Here is a 24,293-nt window from a genome sequence, read left to right as displayed (position 1 = left end):
TGATAATTTTTAGGGTTTGGGGTGAATTAGGGAATATTATGGTTGTAATAGAAAGGAGGGGTTAGAATTTTGTAGGAGGATAGTGTAGGGTTTTATGAAGAATTTTTGAGGAAAATGTTGGTGAATATGGGAGGGGTAGGAAACACAAAAGTGGGAAAACCTTGGCAGCATGTAATTTTGAAACCCTAGCAAACTAGGCCTTTGAATCCACACAACAACTTTAGGGTTTTTAACATTTAATTTTCATGGCACATCTATCATAATTTTTTCTCATTAATCTTGCAAAACCAAGAACCAGCCATGGAAATGAAGCCTACCTGTGGTTTGCTTGAATTAGGAGAGGAGTTGAATACTTGCTGGTGAATTTCTAGGCAGAATTCCCAACGCGTAGTGCGCCTCACCCAATGCGTAGCGCGCCCCTGGTGCATAGCGCACGAGTAAATTTACACTGAGAAAAGGATGCTGATGCGTAGCGCGCCCTAGGTGCGTAGCACGCCAATGCTGATGCGTAGCGCACCCCTGGAGCTAGCCCGATTTGCTCACCAGCTTGTAAAATCGCCCTAGAATGGATGCACTTTGCTCTTGAGATGTGAATGGGTTGGTTATGAGGAGAAATGCCTTTATATAGACTCCCTTTTAATTTTTACTTGACCAAAACCCATTTTGTAATGTTTGGTTGTTGACACTTTTTCAGATTAAATAGGCTCTGACTTTTTGGTTTCCCTTTAAAAACAATTGTTTGAAATAATGCTTTCTTCTGATAATTTTTTGCAGGGATAGCTCTGATATGCTCTGGCAAAGGAGACCAAGGCTGTGCTTGAACATTTGAAGAACTTGAAAATTTTGACAATTTTTTACAAAAATGAGATGGTGACTTGTTTTTTTTTTTTTTTTTTTTTAAAAAAAACAGAGTTTTGAAAACAAAGTCTTGATTCAGCTGTACAATGATGAAAATTATTGAAGTGATGATCTATCAAGGACATCCCACTGGCCTGCTGGTCTTTTAAGACTTCTCAAGACAAAATTGACTCAACCCTAGACCTAAGACCTCGAAATTTTAAAACATGATGGTGAATGACCTTTGAAGACTTTATTTAAATAAACAGGCCTGAACCAGCAGTGCCAAACACGAGGGGAATAAATGACACAAAACCGCTCCATCAGAGTTATGGCATGCCTAACGAAATGCAGCTGATAAAAACTGATGGGACACCTATTCATGAAATGCAAAAGAGCTTTGATCTCTGATAGAGGGATAACTAGACCGACTCTAACACTTATCATCGAAGATGAGAAACCTCTCTGAAAGGCATGTAGGCTCCAAGGTACTGAAGGTTTCTAGATCAAATTCCTAGATAGTGAGTTGAAGTCGATAGGAAGTGACCCATCGCAAGAGGGCCTACGACACAAAACTCATATCAAGTTTTGAAGAACACTAGTTTAGAATAATTTAGTACTAACTCAGGGATGGTCGATGTAACTGAAGGCTATGACTGGTAAATTAATTTGACTAAGGTTGAACTTCTCTTGAACATATCATACACGTGACATGATTACTTGGCACCTTTTGACTCAAAAATAATACCCAAACCAGCTAAATACTTTCAATGAGTTATGGTCATATTGATGGTGCTGGACCTGCCAATATGTCAAGGGGATCTCCCCGGTAAGAAGTCCCCAATTAGACCTCAGACTGTTTGGTGTAGGAGTCCTAGCAGTGGGTTGTAAGCTAATTCCTTGACCATGATGTCGCACAGAGGCAAGTAGGATAACTTTGTTAGTAGCAAGGGTGTGATTGATGCAATGATTCAAGGAAGGTGTATGAGAGGTTCTAACACTTCGAAGGGAGAAGAAGGTGAAGGTGAGTTCCATGTTGAAAGGGATCAGTCCCAACTTGGCTAGGAACACACAACACAAAAGGACATGCACAGCTTCTGGCAAAGCAATCCACTCCGATGTGCTAGTCACACCATACAAGGTAAGATAACACGTACAGGACTCATGGTTTAGTTTGAGACGAGTGCGACGGTTGTTACAACAAGGTTCATGTGAAAGGTCTGTCTGATGTCTGGCAAAGTAGTCGACACAGACGATGAAAACATTAACAACATATACAACACATTAATAAGAAGATTCATATAATTGCATGTGAATCAGTTCATACACAAGTACATAAGTTAAACAACATATAGCATTAAGGCAACCAGAGCAGTCCAATTACAATAACAACATATGCATGAAAATGTGCTGGCTCTTATTATATAAAGAAGTGTAACTCTCAATCATACAATACATCCATGTTAACCTGCTAACCCCAACAGTGGAACGTTACAGCCACATCCGTCTGCTCCTCCAAAGAGATGTACTAGCTCTATGCAGTGGAGAAGCCAAGGCATGTTACAATATTGTCCAAGCCTTCTTCAAGATAGTCTTAGTAGAAACTTGGCTGACGAAAAGCCTATACAATGAGTTCTAAGGGACTATTTATTGCAAAAGGTGGGGTGACTCTTGACATTCCCCTTTATGACCATTCAACTACCCTCATGACTTTTCACCTACTCTATGACTGTTACATCCACTATTGAGACTCCACTTCCACTTGACATGACTCAACATTACAATGCACATGTACCCATGTGAACAATGGATTGAACAAGCCAAACTAGACATCATTTGGACTTAGACAACCATAGAAGTCTAACTTCTCGACATCCTCATTCTAATCAACAGTGACATATTGATGCCAAGATTGGTTGTCCTTGATAGTGTCTATGTGTTCTGTGACATCCATATGAAACCTGAACCTTGCCTCCATAGCATCTGGGTACACTGCTTAGGCTCCTCTGTCCAACTCTTCTGAGAGCATGTGCATCATTGTCTTCAATGTGCCCAGACCAGCAACATACTTGTGCATGATGTCTGTACTAATAGGCATGTCTAGGCTGGTGGCAGTGCGCATCAACTCGTCAAAGTATGAGTCAAACTCTTGTTACACCTGCTTCTTTGTCTTCACCTGGGTGAGTCCCAAGTGATGGGATCGCATGAGTGTGCACTATAACATCCATGCTTTTGAATATTGATGCATGGGAATTCTGTATGCTAGTGATGAGTTGAGGTAGGTCTTCATAGTTCCAAATCTGACTCCAGAGATGTGCTTGCAGTTCAACCGCATTGGCCCTCATCATCTTTGGCAAGTGAAGCGGGGCCCCCTTGTAATTCATTGTCCATGCTTGCATGTTATCAACAACAACATGTATGTTCTTCCAGATGCATGCTCTTCTCGTACATAATTGCTTCCACCCATGGATATGGACGACTACTTGGTGCACAGTACCAAACTTGGAGTACAATGATCGCATAACTGTATCAAGGGACAATACTTCATCTAATATTGCCTTCTTCAATTCAGCTCAAGTGCACATTGTCACCAACTCTCATCCTTTCTTGGCCACATGTATTTCCTTCACCATTCGCTCATTCTCAGTTATGAGGAAACAAACACTTGAGCTAGTGAATTCATCATTGACTCTAGTTGCATCAGCCAAAGAAGCTGGATTCTTGTGCACATCAGTCACGATCACTTGTTCTTCAACTTGCGTAGGGGATGTTTGGTCCTCCAGAGTTGGTACTCTCTAAGACTGCACAATTCTGTGATGACATTCATCAAAGGAGATGTTGTGCATCTCTGCTTCTGGTTGACCACCAAGGATCTTAGTGCCTCCTTGGTTATTCGAGACTTTCTCATCATCCGGATGCAATGAAGTGAGTGAGTCGACCTCTTTGTGGTGAGGCATGAGGTCAGTTTCTTGTTCCAACTCTTGCTGCTCCATGTCTGCATCCAACTGTTCAAGTGACTGTTCTATCTCATGAGCAAAGTCTTTCCCTTGTGATGGTTAACCCTGTTCGCCTGATGCTAGTTGTTCAGATGAATCAACTACTTGTATGGATGTTGCTTCATCTGTCTACATGTGATGCGCCCCCTACTGAATCTATTGTTGCTGCACTTCCTTCTCTTATTGGCGCAACTCTTGTTCTCTCTGGAGTTTCTCCTTCAACTCATGCAACTCCTTCTCTTCTTTTTCCATTCTCTTCTTATCCCTCTGCCTTCGCGCGATGCACTTTTCCTGCTATTGCCTCTTCTCCTGAATAGCCATAGCTTCTTGTTCTACAAGTGAATCTACTTGAAACTTGTAGCTTTTCTCCTCCTCCATGTGGTTGACAATCTTCCTCTTCCCTTTTTCACACATAGGTATGCTTAGCTTTGCTGGCTCTGCTACTGTTGCTACTATTGGTTCTCTTCGTGATGTTGCTTCATGCTTATTTGCTAACCACTCCACAGTGAAGCCAACCTGTTCATTGGGTCCAGAGGAATTTTAGCAATACCTCCATAAATCCTCCTCGGCCCAATGACATGCCCCATGGATCAAATTGAACTAAAATTTTGTGCAGTAATCCTTCACAATGCAATATGGGTCATATGATTTGAAGCTTCAGAGGTCGAAAGGATACTTCCTCATCTGTTCTACTTCAACATCCACTTGATTGATACTCTGGATCTTGTATAATCCAATCAACAATGGAAGAGCAGGAAAAGATGCCTTCTTCTTCTGCTGTAGTGTAGCTATCAATCCTGCCGAGATGTGGTACACTACTTTCTGCATCACAAGCATGTCCAAGGCGAACTTTGGCAGAACATGCAGAGACTTCTCCGCACTGAACACTTAGATGAACATTCCAGATGGTGGGGCATAACAATCTGCAATTCCTAGCAATGTCTTCAATGCTTCCTCTCACATGCAGGGTGGATCCTGTTTGAATATCAACTTGTACACTGGGGTGAAGAAATGGTCGGACAGCCGTATGATCACTCCTATGAAGCTGCATTCAGACAACAGCTTGAAATACATGTTCACAATAGTCTATGTTGGTGACCATGCCCACTCCAATCCCGGGAACTCATGTCGGGCACAAAATTCATCTAGAATGTAAGCAAACATATAAATCTCTACATGCATACCCTCGGGTGACTGTCAAGACTTCGTAACTTGTTCCTTAAGCTGGTGATCTAGTTTCATGGTCTTCCTTCTCTAGCCAGTTGGTCCAATGTGATCACCAAACTCTGAGGAAAGGTTTTAGTGCTTTCTTGGCCACTCAGTCGACATGTGAATATGGCTAATTATTGGTACACCTTCCTCAATATCTTTGTCCTATAGATCTAGTCGGGTTTCATCCTGAAGAAAGCTAGCTCCTTTATCCAATCCTTCAGAATGTCTCTACAATGAGCTCTGTTGTTGGGAAAGCTGAATAAAGGGGTCATGACAGTCATGTGCTCGGACATCTGATACATCTTGTCGTAATCTCATGCCCAGAAGGTTGCAAGCTTCATCCCACTAACACTACTCAAGGTCATTGTCTCGGGGTCAGTCTCAGAGATGATCCAGTAAATCATGTCTGCACATGGGAACATGGGGTGTCTACATGCAATCCCGTACAAGCTAGACTTTTGAATGTTTAAGTACACCTGATAGTCTTCGAGGTCTTCCCCAAAATTTCTTGCGAATGCTTCATTAACCTCTTGCCACTTCAGTTTGATGTCCTTGTCTAGATACAACTTTGTATCTTCGTAGATTGGCAGACTATAGGACACCTGCTCAAATGCAACACCATTAGTGTCCTGAGATCATGTTCTCTTGGAAGCGATTGAGATATATGAACACTGAAAAGATCTGGAAACAACCAACATGCATGGCAAGAAATATGTTAGTGAAAACAAAGCAAATCTGGGGAAGGACACAGCACATGCCTGGGGAACTCATGAGCAAGATTGTGCAAATTTTACTAGGAGGCTGAGTGACTGGATGCTAGAAATATGCAAAAGGTAGTCTGGGATGTCTGGGAGGTGAATTGTTTGCTGGATCTACGAAATGTGCAATCTAGTTAGGCAGCTGGCTGCTGGGATTGTGCAATGTGCAATCCCAGCTAGGAAAGACTATTGGCCCAAGGACAGATTTGCGCAATTTCTTGGGGGAAGTAGCCACTGTCCTCCATAAATGTGCAAAATAGACCTAGAGGCTAGTTCTAGGCAAGAATGTACAAATCTAGAGAGGAAGGTGAGCCTTCCTTCCCAGATTGAGCAATGCAGCCTTGGTCAAGGCAAATTCCAGGCTAAGGTTGGCCCGACTCACTGACGGGCAACTGAAATAAAGTAAGACAATGAATGCATGGCGAAACTAAGTGACAACAAAAGTGATATACAATGCATGCAAAAAATGAACGAAATATTCAACAAACAGATCAACATGCATGTGGGTGAGGCAGTTTTCCAGTTGGGCGAACATCCGTGCAAAACAGTTTCATGCATGCGACAACAGTGAGATAGCAACAAAAACTGAAATAGAGCTAGGAAAAGCTATAATACATGTAAACAACAACAGGCATTCAAATAAATCAAGCAAACAACACTCACACAAGCGAATACACAAAAAGTGACAGAAATGTTGAAAAAGACAAGTTGAGGCCACTTACCTATGAATAGCTGAGTCGGATGTGTCGAAGAGTCCTAGATGTGCTATGGGATGTCAGAGCTCCAAGATTGATGTGAATGAATGAGATCTAATGTGTTGAATAAATAAGTTTGGTCTCATGACACGCATGCCACAAATATATGGAAAAGCGACACTTGGAGGGAAACTTCTAAAATAAATTTGCATGTAACCCCCGGCTACTAAAAATAGCTCCGTAAATCATGGGATGCCTTTTGCATGTCGTCTCTTTCTATTCTAGGAAGATCAAGTCATGCATGCATGCAAGTCAATTTTCCTCGGTCTTGAGTGGAATTGGTCAACCGGATTGTCCATGCATGCAAGTGCTCAACTAGTTAGGAAAGATGCACACTCTTGGCTGGGAGCTGGGCAAACTACCTAGGAGGTTTTCATAATTTCTGGGTAGAGAAGTTGATTGTTGCCCATATTTGCACAAATCTTGGCCTGAACAGCATGTTGCTGGGAAAATTTGTGCAAATATTGCTGGGAGGGTTGGCTGGTAGGATTGCGCAATCCTGAAGCCCAACAGGTTGTTAGAGAGGATTGCGCAATTCTTGGAGGGAAGGCTGGTTTCCCTCCAAAAATGTACAATTTTCAAGGGGAATCTGCTCAGCCTGCAGTTAGACCAAGTCCGAGTGAGTAGTGTGTGAGGGGAATGGATCAAATATGATCGACAGGTTGCCTTTGTGCGAGGAAATCACTTGAAGCTTGAGTACTTGACAAAGCAAGACAAATTGTTATGTAAGGTTGGTAGGGAGGCTCCAAAACAGGCTAAGGAAAAATTTTGGAGGGTGGTTGTAGCCGCTACAACACTTGGCGACACACTGGTAGAACTCTGGCTCTCTGAATGGACCTTGTTCATGAAAATCAAGTCTAACACCTCCGGAAGTATTGTTTAGTTCTCATCTCATCTTGGTTACTCACTAACTTGATTGTAAGATGTAGAATCTACTAGACTCTTGGTCGATTGACACACATTCCAAGCCAAGGCAATACAATTGTTTCGATTGGGGTTGAGGGGTATGCACAAGCAGTATAGTCGTCAGAGTCGTAGTTTCATCTCTGGTGTTGCTCCACTGCCAGTATGCCTAGACAGGGGTATATAGGTGCACAAGCAGTATAGTCGTCAGAGTCTTAGTTTCATCTCTAGTGTTGCTTCACTACCAGTAGGCCTGGACAGTACCCTGGTGGCATAGAAAATTTTAGGGGCCAATGTTCACCCTTTGGTGAAATTAAGGGGTTTTTAATTTTTAGTGGGCGAATATTTTGTATCATAGTACATTTTTACAAATCACCTCAAATAGCCCACCTTATTTTAAGGGAGAGGGTAAAAAAGGTAAATTTAGCCCTTGAAATTAGGACTTACAACCTTCCATTCACCTATTTTCAAGAATAGGTTTTATTTAAGTGAATCCATTCGCCCATTTTCAAGAATAGGTTTTATTTAAGTGAATCCTATGGGCGAAAGGCCCAAATACCATATTTATAAAAGAGGTATGGTAAATTAATAAAAATATAAATAAATGAGAGCTATGGTAAATAAATAAAACATTTTTTATATTTCCTCCATAAGTCACCTTATATACATGCAAGGGTGTAAACAAATAAAAATATAAGTAAAGTGGAGGTATGGTAAATAAATAAAACGTCTTTTTATACTTACTCAAAAGGTATGGTAAATAAATAAAAATATAAATAAGCTAGACGCATGGTCAATAAATAAAACCTCTTTTTATATTTAGTCCATAACCCTCGTTCTATTTATGAAGGCTCAAGAAAGAGGTCTTATTTAAGTGAATCCTATGGGTCAAATACCATATTTGTAAAATAGGTATGGTAAATTAATAAAAATATAAATAAACGAGAGGTATGGTAAACAAATAAAACATTTTTTATATATTTACTCCATAAGTCACCTTATATTTACGAACACTAAAAAAATGCATTATATTTAGGTGAAACCTATGGGCAAAATACTATGGGACAAATACCATGGACTAGATTGTTATTAATACCATGCAAAAAAATATTATTAACCCTAATATTAGTATTAATAAAAATAAAAATGGCACATGGTATTGACCCATGGTATTCACCTGCAATGTAGCCTATTTAAATGGGGGAATTAAACCATCATAGATCCATCTTTACTCTGGATCTACTAACCCCCGAGAGGTATCAATGTTGTAATTTAATGTATGTTAAACATTTTAGCTTGGTTAAAATAAAAAATAAAATAAAAATCAACTATTAATTTTATTAATTTTTATAAGTTACTAATAGTAATTTTTAAGCTCCAGGTTTATGATAACCCATGGTATTGACCCATGGTAATACCATGGTATTCATGTGAGCATAGACTATTTAAAGGGGAAATTCTATCATCTTAGATCCATCTTAATTCTGGGTCTACCAAGTGCTTAGAGGGATAAATAGATTTCATCCCCCTAAGAGTGGTAGATGTGGAGTTAAGATGGATATAGGTTGGTTTTTATGATAATGAAGATATTAAATAGACTTAAGAAATTATATTGTAAAAACATCTTAAGGTGAATGGTTAAAGCATAGACATTGGACAAGTATATTTGTATACTTCTGTTTTAAACTGAAACAAATACAGGGCTAAAAGGAAAGGATTGATTGCACTAGTCATCCTTCTATAACTTTCCAACATATGTTGGAGTAAACAGATTGTAATTTGGGTAATTTTTCTAATTACAAACAGGAACATACTTGTGAATTGGCAAGGTGGTTACGAGGTCCCTACAAGTGATGAATTTGATTTTTTCTTGGTTTTATATATAGTATTAGGTTTTTCTCATGCTTTCTGTGAATGGCACGGGTGAATTTTATCCTACACCCATTAGGTTATCGATATGTAATTTCAGTAATTTTGATTTCAAAAGATATTTTAAAGAAATGCAATGATTTCATTTGTGTATTCAATAAACACAAGATTTTATAATTGAGTAAAATATTCGCCATGCCTGGTGAGAGATTCGCCAAAAAATTATATATACATATCATATTATTGATAAAATCGCCTTCCATTTTTCCTATATACCATGGATATTCGCCCATTTATTATACATGTAAATTTGGGGGGGTTCTTAAAATTTTCCCTACCTGGTGGAGTCACATATGAACACAAGCATGGCTCCACTGCTAGCGAGCCTGGTCAATACCCCGTCGAAGTTACTTGCATCACCTTCCTGTGCAGGAAGCCTTTCTCTTCTTTCGCCTTTTTTATTTTCATTTTGAATTTTTTTACTTTTCATTTTTTCAATTTTATTTTCACTGTGCATAGAACTTATTCATTTCATAGGCGGAAGAGGGATGCCAACTTATTGAGATCAGAAGAGGTTGTTCCAGTAGAGAAGTAGTTTATTGTATCTCTAACGTGCCTATTAAGGTTTTCCCCCTCACCTTACTCTACTTGACTGAGCTGAGAAGGGTTAACCCAAAAACAACTAACTAGAGAAGGTAACACTAGTTGGCGCTCAAGAATTGCATTTTCACCAAGGTTCACTTCGAACAATACATATTTTCCTTCGATGTATCATGGACTAAAAGTAACAAGCTCACCACACAGAGGCAAGATGATAGATAACCAAGTAGTAATAGCTATACAAGCCCTCTTATACTTTACCCAGCTTGCTTCAAGAGTCATACATGGTTTCATGCAAGACTAACCTACAAACGAAACAAACGAGCTAACAAACATAAAAGCAAAGAAAAAGCAGAAGCAAAAGTGAAAGCAAAGCAAGTATGCAAACAAGCAAGCATACAAACAAGAAAACAAAGAATATAAGAAAACAAGCATTCAAGAAAACAACTGAAAGAAATGGAGCCGTTGGCACATTAGTAGACCAATGTTGTTGAAGGCTTGGTCTGCGAGCAACCTAGTGGTGCGAACCAACAAGCAAGAAAGATATAACAATGAATACAACCACACTTCATGTTTCAAAGAACCCACAGGACATAAGAGAGTGCAAGTCCATGGCTGATAGCCTGTGGACTTATCATGGTGTTGTGTGACACTGCGTGCAACTCTGAAGCAAAATCACACTCTTGACTGTGACAAGCAATAAAACAAAAGAAGCAAAGACAACTTGTGTCCTAAACGAGTGCTTGCAATGTAAGACTCCTCCAATGCATGAGCAATGGGATCATGCAGTTAGAGTGGAGGAAGTGTGATCTGTGAGTGAGAAGGATCTTCAATGCATACATATGAGTGATGAGGAGCCTTGGGTGATTGAACATTTTCATGATCAAAAGTGAGACTAACCCAAGAGATCGAGGGCCTCACATAACCATTAGCTTGAGTTGAAGTGCCTCGAGTGTCTCGAATTCATCATCAGGCAGATCATCGTACATTGGTGGCTTCGAGAGATCAACTGCAATAGATTAATAATTGTGATAAAAAAATGGAATAAATGGATAACGGCCAACATGATCAGAAAAATTAGTGAGTTCTTCGGCATCCTCATGATATGATGAATCAAACAGAGGGGTATATGAAAAGTGAATGAACTTATCCTCTGTATTTCTAGAAAAGACAGATGAAGGATCAAGTGAATTTTAAACGATTAACTTATCCTCTCCGTTGTTGAATGATAGAATAACATTCAGTGAGTCCTGCAAGTTACCAACAATGGGTTTATCCATGGATGAAGACACACATGAAAAATCATGAATGGAAGGTTCACCAAAGAGGTTAGGAAAAAACGGAGGAGGCTTAGACAAAAGGGAGTTGTCCCTCACTGAGTGTTGATGTTCAAGCTCCCATTCATACTCTTCATGAATGATAGCGCATGTTGGTTGTGCAACACCAACTCTGTCAGTAGGTTGTTCCTCATTCACAACAAGTCAAGAGTCTGGAATGGATGAACACAAGACAACATCATCCGGAGGAACACCTAAGTGTGAAGATGGAGGTCGAAGAAAAGAATGCATATGAGAACTCGAAGGAATCACAACCAAATGTACATGAAAATTGAGTGGAGTGATGTTGGGAGAGCATGAAGGATGAACAGGTGTGTGAGCTTGATCCTCAACATCATTAGGCAGTGTTGGAGCTGCTGAATGAGAGGGAGGTGGACAGTGAATTAAGACGGTGCCCACTCCCACATGAGATTGCATAGTTCCATCAATAAAGAATGTGGAGCGAGGCTTGATATCAAGATTCCTATTGGGACGGGTAGATTTCTTAAGGTAATACTTGAACCGGTCCCAAAGATAAGAAAACTTCATCTCACCCCTCAGAGCTTGAAACTGCAGTTCATGGAAGCGCCGCCAAAAATCGATAATGGATTCATGTGGAGCTCTCCACTGCTTTAACAGTTTCCGATCAAGACGGTCTAGATCAAAATGATAGAACATGTCTTCAATAAGATCACAGCAGTGCTCAAATGAATGCATGGTGTTAGCCGGTAGGATGAGCACCCAACAAAATGGAGATTCCCGAAGTGTGTATGCAAGCAACAAACTGCCTGTTTGTTAGAAAACTCATCTTCCTCATGAATCATGGAAAGAAAGTTATGTAAGTGCTCATGCCAAGCGACTTCGCCTTCACCATCATACGTGTGAGTGGAAAACAGATCAAAAAGCTTCCCCGAGATGGCGACATCTTCATGATTCAAAAAGCACCTCGGGAGAAGAAGAGTGCAAGACTCCATGAAAGATATGCAAAGGTTCAAAACTGGATTAGAGGACACTGCTTGTTATCAGGCCCTACTTCTAGCACCAGAAATGTTGACAGTGCTAGACCTGCCAACATGTCAAGGGGATCTCCTCGGTAAGAATTCCCAATTAGAACTCAGACCGTGTAGGAGTCCCAGCTGTGGGTTGTAAGGTAATGCCTTGACCACAATGTCACACAGAAGAAAGTAGGATAGCTCTGTCAATGGAAAGGGTGTGACTGATGCCGTGAGTCAAGGAAGGTGTATGAGAGGTTCTAACACATCGAAGGGAGAAGAAGGTGAAGGTGAGTTCCAAGTTGAAAGTGATCAGTCCCAACTTGGCTAGGAACGCACAACACAAAAGGACATGCACAACTTCCGACTGAGTAGTCCACTTGGATGCGGCAGTCACATCATACAAGGTAAGATAACACACACAACACTCACAGATTAGTCTGAGACGAGTGCGACGGTTGTTACAACAAGGTTCATGTGAAAGGTCTGTCTGACGTCGAGCAGAGTAGCCGACATGGATGGTGACAACATTAACAACAAGATTCATATAATTGCATGTGAATCAGTTCATACACAAGTATGTATGTTAAACAATATATATCATTAAGGCAACTGGAGGCAGTCCAACTACAATAACAACATATGCATGAAAATGTGTTGGCTCTTATTATATAAAGAAGTGTAAGTCTCAATCATACAATACATCCATGTAAACCTGCTAGCCCCAACAGTGGAACGTTACAGCCACATCCACCTACTCCTCCAAAGAGATGTACTAGTTACGTGCAATGGAGAAGCCAAGACGCTTTACAACACTGTCTAAGCCTTCTTCAAGATAATCTTAGTAGAAGCTTGACTGACCAAAAGCCTATACAATGAGTTATGAGGGACTATTTATAGCAAAGGGTGGGGTGACCCTTAACATTCCCCTTTGTGACCATTCAACTACTGTAATGACTCTTCACTTGCTCTATGACTGTTACATCCACTATTGGGACTCGACTTACACTTGACATGACTCAACACTACAATGCACATGTACCCATGTGAACAATGGCTTGAACAAGCCAAACTAGAAATCATTCAGACTTAGACAACCATAGAAGTCTAATTGTTCGACATCCTCATGCTGATCAAAAGTGACATATTGAGGCCAATATTGGTAGTCCTTGATACTGTCCGTGTGTTCAGTTCTGACATCTGTCTGAAACTTGAACCTTGCCTCCATAGCATTTGGGTACACTACTCAGGCTCCTCTGTCCAACTCGTCTGAGAGCATTTGCATCATTGTCTTCAATGTAGCCATACCAACAATGTACTTGCACATGATATCTGCATTGATAGGCAAGTCTAGGCTGGTGGCGGCGCACATCAACTCATTGAAGTATGAGTCAAGCTTCTATCAGACCTGCTTTTTTTCCTTTGCCAGGGTGAGAGTCTTAAGTGATGGGATCGCATGAGTGTACACTATAACATCCATTCTTTTGAATGCTCATGCATGGGAAGCATGTATGCTAGTGATGAGTTGAGGTAGGTATTCATAGTTCTAGATCTGACTCTGAAGACGTGCTTGCAGTTCGACTACATTGGCCTTCATCATCTTTGGCAAGTGAAGTGGGGATCCCTTGTACTTCATTATCCATGCTTGCATGTTATCAACAACATCATGTATGTTCTTCAATATGCATGCTCTTCTCGCACATCATTGCTGCCACCCGTGGAGATGGATGACTGCTTGGTGCATGGTACCAAAGTTGGAGTACAATGCTTGCATAATTGCATGAAGGGGCAATACTTCATCTAGTATTGCCTTCTTCATTTCAGCGCGAGCGGACATTATAACCAAGTCTCCTCCTTTATTGGCCACCTGTAGTTCCTTCATCATTCTCTCATTCTCAACTATGAGGAAATAAACACTTGAGCTAGTGGCTTTGGCATAGATTCTATTTACATCGGACAAAGCAACTAGATGCTTTGCACATCAGTCACAATCACTTGTTCTTCAACTTGCACAAGGGATGTTTGGCCCTCTGGAGTCGATACTCTCTAAGACTGCACGACTCTGTGATGATATTCATCAAAGGAGATGTTGTTCATCTGTCCTTCAGGTTGACCACCAAGGATCTCAGTGCCTCCTTGGTCATTTGAGACTTGCTCATCATCATGATGCAATGAAGTAGGTGATTCGACCTATTTTTGGTGAGGCATGAGGTCAGTGTCATGTTCCAAGTCCTGTTGCTCCATATTTGCATCCAACTGTTCAAGTGCCTGTTCTATCTCATGAGAAAATTCTTGCCCCTGTGATGGTTCACCCTATTCACCCGATGCCAACGGTTCAAATGAATCAACTACTTGTACGGGTGCTACTTCGTCTATCTACACTTGATGTGCCCCTTGCTGAATCTGCTACTGTTGATCTTCCTTCTCCTATTGGCACAACTCTTGTTCTCTCCGGAGTCCGTCCATCAACTCATGCAACTCCTTCTTTGCTTCTTCCATTCTCTTCTTATCCCTCTACCTTCGTGCAATGCACTTGTCACATTGCTACCTCTTCGCATGAATAGCCATAACTGCTTGTTCTACAAGTGGATCTACTCAAAACTTGCAGATTTTCTCCTCCTCCATATAGTTCACAATCTTCCTCTTCCCTTTGTCCCGCATAGGTATGCTTGGTTCTACTGCTACCACTGCTACTGTTGGTGCTCTCCATGATGTTGCTTCATGCTGCTCTACTAACCACTCTACAATGAAGCCAAACTTTTCAATAGGTTGAAGGAATTGTAGCAGTACCTCCATGAATCGTCCTCGAACCAATGACATGCCCCATGGATCCAGTTGAACTAAACTCTCACACAATGATCCTTCACAATGCAATATGGGTCATACAGGTTGAAGCTTCAAAGGTCAAAATAATACTTACTCATATATTCTGCTTCCACATCTGATTTCTTGATACTCCAGATCTCATATAACCTAATCCAAAATGGAAGAGTGATTCAAGGTGCCTTCTTCTTCCGATGCAGTCTAGCTGCCAATCCTACTGAGATGTGGTACCCTACTTCCTGCATGAAAAGCATGTCCAAGGTGAACTTTGGCAAAAAATGCGAAGACTTCTCTGCACTGAACACTCTAATGAACGTGTCAAATTGTGGGGTATGCCAATCTGCAATGCCTAACAATGACTTCATTGCTTCATCTGACATACAGGGTGGATCCTATTCAAATATCAACTTGTACACTGGGGTGACAAAATGGTTGGACAGCCATATGATCACTCCTTTGAAGTTGCATTTAGACAACAGCTTGAAATACATGTTCACAACAGTCTTTACCAATGACCATGTCCAATCCAAGCCTCGGAACTCATGTTGGGCACATACTACATCTAGAATGTAAGCGAACATATAAATAAATGCATGCATACCCTCGGGTGACTATCAAGCCTTCGTAACCTGTTCCTTCAGCTAGTGAACCAGTATGTCAGACCAGTTGCATGGTCTTCCTTCTCTATCCAGTTGGTCCAATGTGATCACCCAACTCTAAGGAAAGATTTCAATGCTTGCTTGGCCACTCAGTCGACATGCGAATATGAAAAAGCATTGCTACGCCATCCTCAATAGCTTTGTCTTGTAGATCTGGCTGGGTGTCATGCTAAAGCGAGTTGTATCCTTTACCAAATCCTTCATAATATCTTTGGAGTGAGCTCTCCTGTTGGGCAAGCTGAATGGAGGGGTCATGACACTCATGGGCTCGGACATCTAATACATCTCATTGTAATCTCATGCCTAGAAGGTTGCAAGCTTCATCCCACTGACATTACTCAAGTTCATCGTCTTGGGGTCAGTGTGAGAGACAATCCAGTGAATCATGTCCCTACATGGGAACACGGGGTATCTACATGCAATCTGGTACAAGTCAGAGTTTTGAATGTTTATGTACACCTAACGGTCTTCAAGGTCTTCCCCAAAAGTTCCTGCGAATGCTTCATTAACCTCTTGTGACTTCAGTTTGATGTCCTTGTCTAGATACAACTTCGTATCTTCCTACAATGGCAGACTAGAGGACACCTGCTCAACTGTTGTTCCAGCTGCAATACCATCAGTGTCTTAAGATCCCATTCTCTTGGAATCCATTGAGACAAATGAAAACCTGAAAGATATGGAAATAGGAAATGTGCATGTCAAGAAATATGTCAGTGAAAACAAAGGAAATACGGGGGAGGACACAACACATACCGAAGGAAGTGATGAGTAAGATTGTGCAAATTTTACTGGGAGGCTGAGTGACTAGCTACCAGAACTACGTAAAAGGTAATATGGGCTATTTGGGAGGCAAGATTAGTTGTTGGATCTGTGAAATGTGCAATCTAGTCAGGCAACTGGCTGCTAGGATTACACAATGTGCAATTCCAGCTAGGAAGGACTACTAGCCTAGGGACAGATTTGCACAATTTCTTGGGCCAAGCAGCCACTATGCTCCAAAAATATGCAAAATAGACCTGGAGACTAGTGCTGAGAAAGAATTCAAAAATCTAGAGAGGAAGGTGAGCCTTCCTTCCCCAGATTGCGCAATGTATCCCTGGTGGAGGTAGAGCCTGGGCCAAGTTTGGTGCAACTCGCCGACGGGAAACTAAAAGCAAGTAAGACAATGAATGCATGGCGACACTAAGTGATAGAAAAAGTGATAAATAGTGCATATAGAACATGAATGAAAGATTCAGCAAACAAATTAACATCCATGTGGGTGAGGCAGTTTGTGTGTTGGGCGAATGTCCATGCAAAACAGTTACATACATGCGACAATAGTGAGATATAAATAAAACCGAAATAGATCTAGGACAAGCTATAATACATGTAAATGACAGCAAGAGTTCAAAGAAATCAAGCAAACAACTCTCACACAAGTGAATACACAAAAAGAGATAGAAATGTCGAAAAAGACAAGTTGAGGCCACTTACCCATGAATAGTTGATCTGGATGTGTCAAAGAGTTTTGGATGTGCTATGGGATGTCAGAGCTCAAAGAGCGATGTGAACGAATGAGCTTTTATGCGTCGAATAAATAATTTTGGTCTCATGACGTGCATGCCTCAAATCTAGGAAAAAGTGACACTTAGAGGGAAACTTCTAAAACAACTTTTCATGTAACCCCCAGCTGCTAAAAATAGCTCCCTAAATCATGGGATGCTTTTTTCATGTTATCTCTTTCTATTCTGGGAATATCAAGTCATGCATGAATGCAAGTCAAGTTTCCGCGGTCTCGGGTGGAACTGGTAAACTGGATTGTCCATGCATGTAACTGCTTGGGAAAAATGCGCATTCCTGGCTTAAAGCTAGGCTAACTGCCCAGGAGGTTTGGGAAATTTCTAGGTAGAGCAACTGACTATTGCCCAGATTTGTACAAATCTTGGGTTAAACAGCCTGCTACTGGGAAAATTTTCACAAATCCTACTGGGAGGGTTGGCTGGCATGATTGTGTAATCTTGGAGCCCAACAGGCTGTCAGAGAGGATTGCCCAATTCCTGGAGGGAAGGTCAGTTTCCCTCAAGAAATTCACAATTTTCAAGGGGAATCTACTTAGCTTGCAGCTGGACCAAGTCTGGGTGAGAAGCCTGTGAGGTGAATGGATCAACTGCGATTGACAGGTTGCCTTTGTGCGATGAAAACACTTGAAGCTTGAGTACTTGATGAAGAAAGACAAAGTGTTGTGTAAGGTTAGTACAAAAGCTCAAAAATAGGCTAAGGAAAAATTTTGGAGGGTGGTTGTAGCCAGTACAATAGGAAAATTGAGAGGCAAATGGATTTCCCAACCCAGACACAAAAGTGATGGAGTGTCATGTTAAGGAGCAACATACTACCTTTGATAAAATAAAAAGCAAAGGTTATTTCTCACTTTTCACCCACCGTTAGTGGCAAGTACCTCTTTTTTTTTACAAGCTTGAGAAGGATAACATATGCTTGTCCTGTAAGCTCATCCTTCAGATGAGTCCTTTGAAGTATTTTTAATGAACCCTAGGAAGGAGTGGTTCAGTCTCGTCATGTTTAATGAGTCCTACATTATTTAACTTTTAAAAGTCCAGTGAAGGGGTAACTCGATGTCATTTTCATGTTTAAATAGTTTGAAAAGACACAAAAAACAAAACTCATTTAGTTCTTTCAATGTAAAATTTTAACGAGCCCGGAGAAAGTAAAGCTCAGTTTTTTTTAGTTTTAGGGAGTCAGGAAAAAAACATAAGTAAACTCCATAGTGTCCTTTTTCGTAAATTGAGTTCCTCAAGCTAAAAAAAGTGTAAAATAATTCAAGAGAGAACTCTATTTACCATGATTAGTCAACGTATACCTTTTTCATAAATAGTCTAGTTCAGTCCGTAAAAGGGGTAAACTTATACTGAATAGACGGTTGTTCATTTACTTTTACGAGTTTGAACAATCAAGTACTCGGCGATATTTTCATGTTTAGGGAGTATGAAATGGGGGTAAAGATAACTCGTTGGTTTCGTTTTTTGTAAGTTTTAACGAGTTTGAAAAAGCGATAAAAATATACTCAATGCCAAAATGTTTTGTTTTCGTAAATAACCTATGATTTGCACAATGAAACTCAAAAATCATATCACTGCTAAAAAACATAGTGAAAAAACATTCTAATTTGGATTTTAAATTCTAATAGGAAAAAAATAATATTTTAATAAGCCTAAAAACTTATAAAAAACCCAAAAAGTAAAAAAAATTTACCATTTGTGTCTTTTACCCTTTGAGATTGATAGAGCTCATTTTTCACCAAGAACTTCAGAGGAAAACTCTAGGAAAACTGTTGGACAAAATTGCGAGCCATCTTGTCCAGGTAAATCACCTCTATGAGATATTTGTTTTCACGGTTTTCATTTATAATTTCACTATGGATTTGGTTTTCTTAAGGAGGGTTTTCAAATTGAAAATCACCCTCGATATGTGCATTTAATCCTTATTGGGCCTGCGCACATCGGCTAAATTTTTCACACTGAGAATCGCAATGTGCACAGTTTCTAAGACTAGAAATTCACACATATGCATTGATTTGTTCAGTTCGCTACGCACAGTGTTGAGGGCACAAATGTTTTAATAGGAAACACGCTAATTTCTTGCAAATTTTTACATGATATTTTCTAATGATCTTCTATGTTGTTTGCAGGGTTTTAAGCTATAAAAATGGAGTGGAGAGAAAATGAACATGAAGAACAATACATAGCTTCTCTAAATCATCCAGAGACAATAAAGGCATTGATAAACTATGGCTTGTACAAGCTTTTCACTATCCCAGGCATGAAGGACCAACTAGACTTGCTAGAGTGGATGGTGGGCAAGTGGAATGTTCAAGAAGAATGCTTCATAATTGGAGATCATAGGCTCCCTATTGATGTTGATGATATTTACTTCGTATCTAGGCTTCCATGCTATGGGTGGAAATCTCCCTTTATGGACATAGGCGAGGTGGTGAAACAAATGCCACCTATCTGATACAACATTGCAATGAAGGAGATGTTGTCAAAGATGGGAGAATTGACATCAAAACCATAGCAAGGATTCTTTTGAAATCTATTAGGTTCATTATTGCATGACTATGTGGTAGTGTATCTCTTCATTTGCTCACAAAGGCTCAAATGAAAGCCATGAAACCTACTATATTCAACTTGAGCGAGGTTGTAGTTGTCAATCTGAAGGGAAACTAACTAGAGTCAAAACAGGTAGACTCAAAAACTTTGGGTATGGTGCCTTTTTCATTTCATTTTCTCTAGAAAAAATTCCTCTTCTCGCTCCATAGGTAGCTATAGAGAGACGAGGACCTCATGAGCCTCACAAGCTGAAATGGGGCACACTAATGGCACACCACAGAGGTGGTGATGGACCAATAATCTAGTATACTTCTTATTTCTTTGGGTGGCTGGAAATAAAATCATCATGATCGAAGATTTTCCATATGCATGAATGGATTACACAAGTGATCTAGATATGCCATTTTCAGTTGGGATGCAATGGGAAAATCTAGGGAAGAACTTCACACTTTGGTTGTTTTTGAATTTTTTGTTGTTTTTTGGCATCCAATATTAATTATCTGAAATGATCATGCAGATTTGGCCCCAGTGAAACTAGTAGAGTTACAGAGATATGATAGAGGTGGAGAGCAGCCAGTAGCTCTTGCGGTGCCGAACTCAGACGCAGTAGAGGCATTGATTGAAGTAGAGCAAAACCTTAAGAGGTTGACCGTGGACATCTCGGATGTCAAGATAGATGACTTGCCTCTCTTCTATAAGAGGCACAATGTGGGGGTTCCCCAACCTATTAGTCGCTTGCTACAATGAGTATATCATGTTGTTCTATGCTACCATGATCATCATCATGCATAGTCACTAGTCTTAGGGCTAGATTTTTTTATTTATTTTTGATGATGTATCGACATGTTCGGAAAATAAAGGTCACAAGGCCTCATGTCTTTAGATAACATTTTTTGTAAAACCCACACCCTTTATAAATATTTATCTAATGAAAGCTACTACTTCTATTTGATTCTATGTTGTACAATATATGCATGAATATTGCATTGATTTATTTACAGATGTTTTACGAATTCCAATTTAACACATAATTAGCTAATGCATTAGTTAATGTGTTTAAATTTCTTGGAATATGTTGATACTCGATATAATCAAAGTCTCTTTCCAAGAGACAAATCCACAAAATCATTCTTAACATTAAAGCACTTCTAACTTAATAGACACCATTCAAATGTAATACTATGAGTTGTGAATATAACCTAACGATCAATCAACGAATGCCAAATGAAATGGCATCAAATAATATTTCAATCACTGTGCTATACTCTAGAATATTATTTGTTTTTTGACCAAGGAATATCTCATCAATATAAACTAACTCATATGTGGGCAAATAAATTACCCAGGCTGTGGAAGATAAGTTTTGATTACTGTGACTAGCGCCACCAGCAAAACCAATGTATGTTTGAGGGAGCATCGATATCTGCAAATCAAGTATAACACAAGATAAGTAGGAGAAGTAGCAAAAAAATCGTAAAAAAACTGCTAAAAAATGCCACATAAAATATGGTACAACAATATACAAATTATTCACTAAACAATATAAGAATAATATTTCTTTAGGTAAAGGCTATTTATGCTCTTTCCCAAAGGAATTTCATCATAACAACTAGTTCATAGGCCCCTTTTTCCAATGCATGTTTTACAACATAAGGGCCACGCCACATATGCTTGAATTTACCAGCCCCTAACTTATCGTGTTTTTTATCATAGAACAAGACTAAATCCCATTCTACATATGAACGAGATTTTACATTTTGATCATATTGTGCCTTAACTTAATTCTTTTGGGCTTCACTAGCTAATGTAACATCACGACGATTCTCATCGAGTCGTGCTAAGTACAGGAAATTTCTTCCTAGGATGAAGTGGCTGGTACTAATTCAATTTCTAGTTTCAAAGACGATATTTCACATTCAATGGGTAAAATTGCTTCCATGTCATAAATGAGGTGGAAAGGAGTAAAATTCATTGAATTTAGGCTTCTTCGATCCATATCAAAAATTTTGAGAATAGTTTTCGGCGGAAATGACATCATGATTCATTTGTCGACGCATTTCGAACCAGCCAGTGTGGTTCATCGTCAGGACAAGTTGATGAAACAGATCATGGCTGCAATATAACTAGAAAGAGTAGGTTATCTAATGGCTCTATTTGACCAGGAACAACTATATTTGACCCGAAAATAGTGACATTAGATAGGGTAACCTTATAGGACCAAGAGATATGGAAAGGGACCTATAATAAGTCAGTAATTAATTAGCTAGTTTTAATTAAACTAATGGATTTTTTTATTTAAATCTTCAAGGAATAATATTAAATAATATGAAGAAATAATAAATGAGTAATAATCAAATAACCTAATTAGTTAGTTAGTTCTTCCACCTAACTCTTAGTTTAATAAAAAATTAACTATATAGGTAATGTAGCAATTTCTAATAGAATCTAAATAAAGTACAAAGGAAAATTATGATATATTACAAGTAGTTAATTAATTTGATTTATAATATTATTTATTTATATTTATTATTCTCAAGGCTTATTTTTAATTCTTTCATCTATGATTAGGGATAACATATCAAGAAGAATCTTAGATTAAAATGAATAACTAAATTATAGAATAAAAACCAAAGAAAAGAAAGGGACAAAGGGAAAAAAAAATAGAGGATGAGGGGGAAAGGACAAAAAAAGGGGGGGGGGGGGACGGCTAGGAGGACAGGGCAGGGATCCAACAGCTGCTAATTTTCTAATCATCGTCTCTATTGAGATTGCTAGGGCTTTTTTTCAATTTCTAAGGCTTCCCTAAATTTCATATGATGAAAGGGTGAAATCTTGGCAATAACATGGACCTCCTCAATGCATATGTGATGCTTAGTCTTTACTGTGTGTTCTTCCAGGGTAGAAGATTGGGTCCTCCCATGTTATGTCAGCTGAGTGCTCATGAATCCACTGATTGATAGAGCGACCAGTCTCATCAATATAGGGGGTCCCACATGAACAAGGAATAACATAGACACATTTCATGTCCCTGGGTTCAACAGGGTGTTTTACCGATCTAAGGGAGCTATGGATGTGTTAAGGGGTCTAATGGTTGAGGGAACATTATGCTTCCTAATAATTCTCGCAATATTATCAGTGGTCCCCTAGATAAAAGGGAGATGAACCCCTGAAACACGATATTTAGGGTCTTTCTTGATCAAGGAATTCTTGTTGGCTCTAAGGAAATCTTTTTGACCTTGGTGCCTACTATAACCATTATTAATAAAAACATTATTGCCCATGTTATTATCAATATTGCACCATTTCATCATCAAAAACATAGGGAAACCTTAGAAATTGAAAAAAGGACAAGAAATCTCAAAAGAGACGATGGCTAGAAAATTACCAGTTGCTGGATCCCTACCCTCTCCTCCTAGCCACCCCCGCCCCCGCCCCTTTTGTTGTCCTTTCCCCCTCATCCTCTAGTTTGTTTTTCCCTTTGGCCCTTTCTTCTCTTTGGTTTCTATTCTATAATTTAGTTATTCATTTTAATCTAAGATTCTTCATAATCTGTTATCCCTAATCATAGATGAAAGAATTAAAAATAAGCCTTGAGAATAATAAATAATATTATAAATCGAATTAACTAACTACTTGTAAATTATCATATTTTTCCTTTTTCTTTTATTTAGATTCTATTAGAAATTGCTACATTACCTATATAGTTAATTTTTTTATTAAACTAAGAATTAGGTCAAAGAACTATCTAACTAATTAGGTTATTTGATTATTACTCATTTATTATTTCTTCATATTATTTAATATTATTCTTTGAAGATTTAAATAAAAAAGTCTATTAGTTTAATTAAAACTAACTAATTAATTATTTTAAACTAATTATAGGTCCCTAAATATAGTAAATTGTTTATTAGACTAACAATTAAGTCATAGAACTAACTAACTAAATAGATTATTATTTCTCATTTAATATTTCTTCTTACTATTTCATACCATAATATTAATATAATTCTTTGAAGATTAAAAAATAAATAAATAAATCCATTTCCTGGTTGAATTAAAAGTAACTAATTAATTATTGACTTATTATAGGTCCCTTTCCATATCTATTGGTCTTGTAAGGTTACCCCATCTAATGTAGCCATTTCCTGGTCAAATATAGCCATTCTTGGTCAAATATAGCCGTTGGATAACCTTCTCTCTCTATTTATACTGCAACCAGATCTGGTTCTTCAACTTGTCCTGATGATGAACCACACTGGTTGGTTCGAAACACGTCATCAAATGAATCATGATTTGATTTCTGCCAAAAATTATTCTAAAAAAAGAGTAAAATTCGTCGAATTTTTTGTTGTGGTACATTAAGCCCATAAGGTTAGAAAAACCATTAGATACCAATCTCGTTTATGAATTTCGATAATCCATTAAATTAGGGTGGTTAAACCTTGTTAATGGCTTTTACGTGACCAT

General features: G+C 39.1%; 1 pseudogene; it reads left to right on the top strand.

The window, feature by feature from the left end:
• The window catches only part of LOC149192545 (uncharacterized), a 122,093-nt pseudogene extending 101,520 nt beyond the window's left edge, over nucleotides 1-20,573 (top strand).
• The last annotated feature ends 3,720 nt before the right edge of the window (nucleotides 20,574-24,293 follow it).

The sequence above is a fragment of the Pinus tabuliformis genome, chromosome 2_2 (genome assembly GCF_031772625.1).
Source record: "Pinus tabuliformis cultivar Carrire ecotype Pingquan chromosome 2_2, CPIR1, whole genome shotgun sequence".
Classification (NCBI taxonomy): domain Eukaryota; kingdom Viridiplantae; phylum Streptophyta; class Pinopsida; order Pinales; family Pinaceae; genus Pinus; species Pinus tabuliformis.
This window is presented reverse-complemented; position numbering and strand designations above follow the sequence as displayed.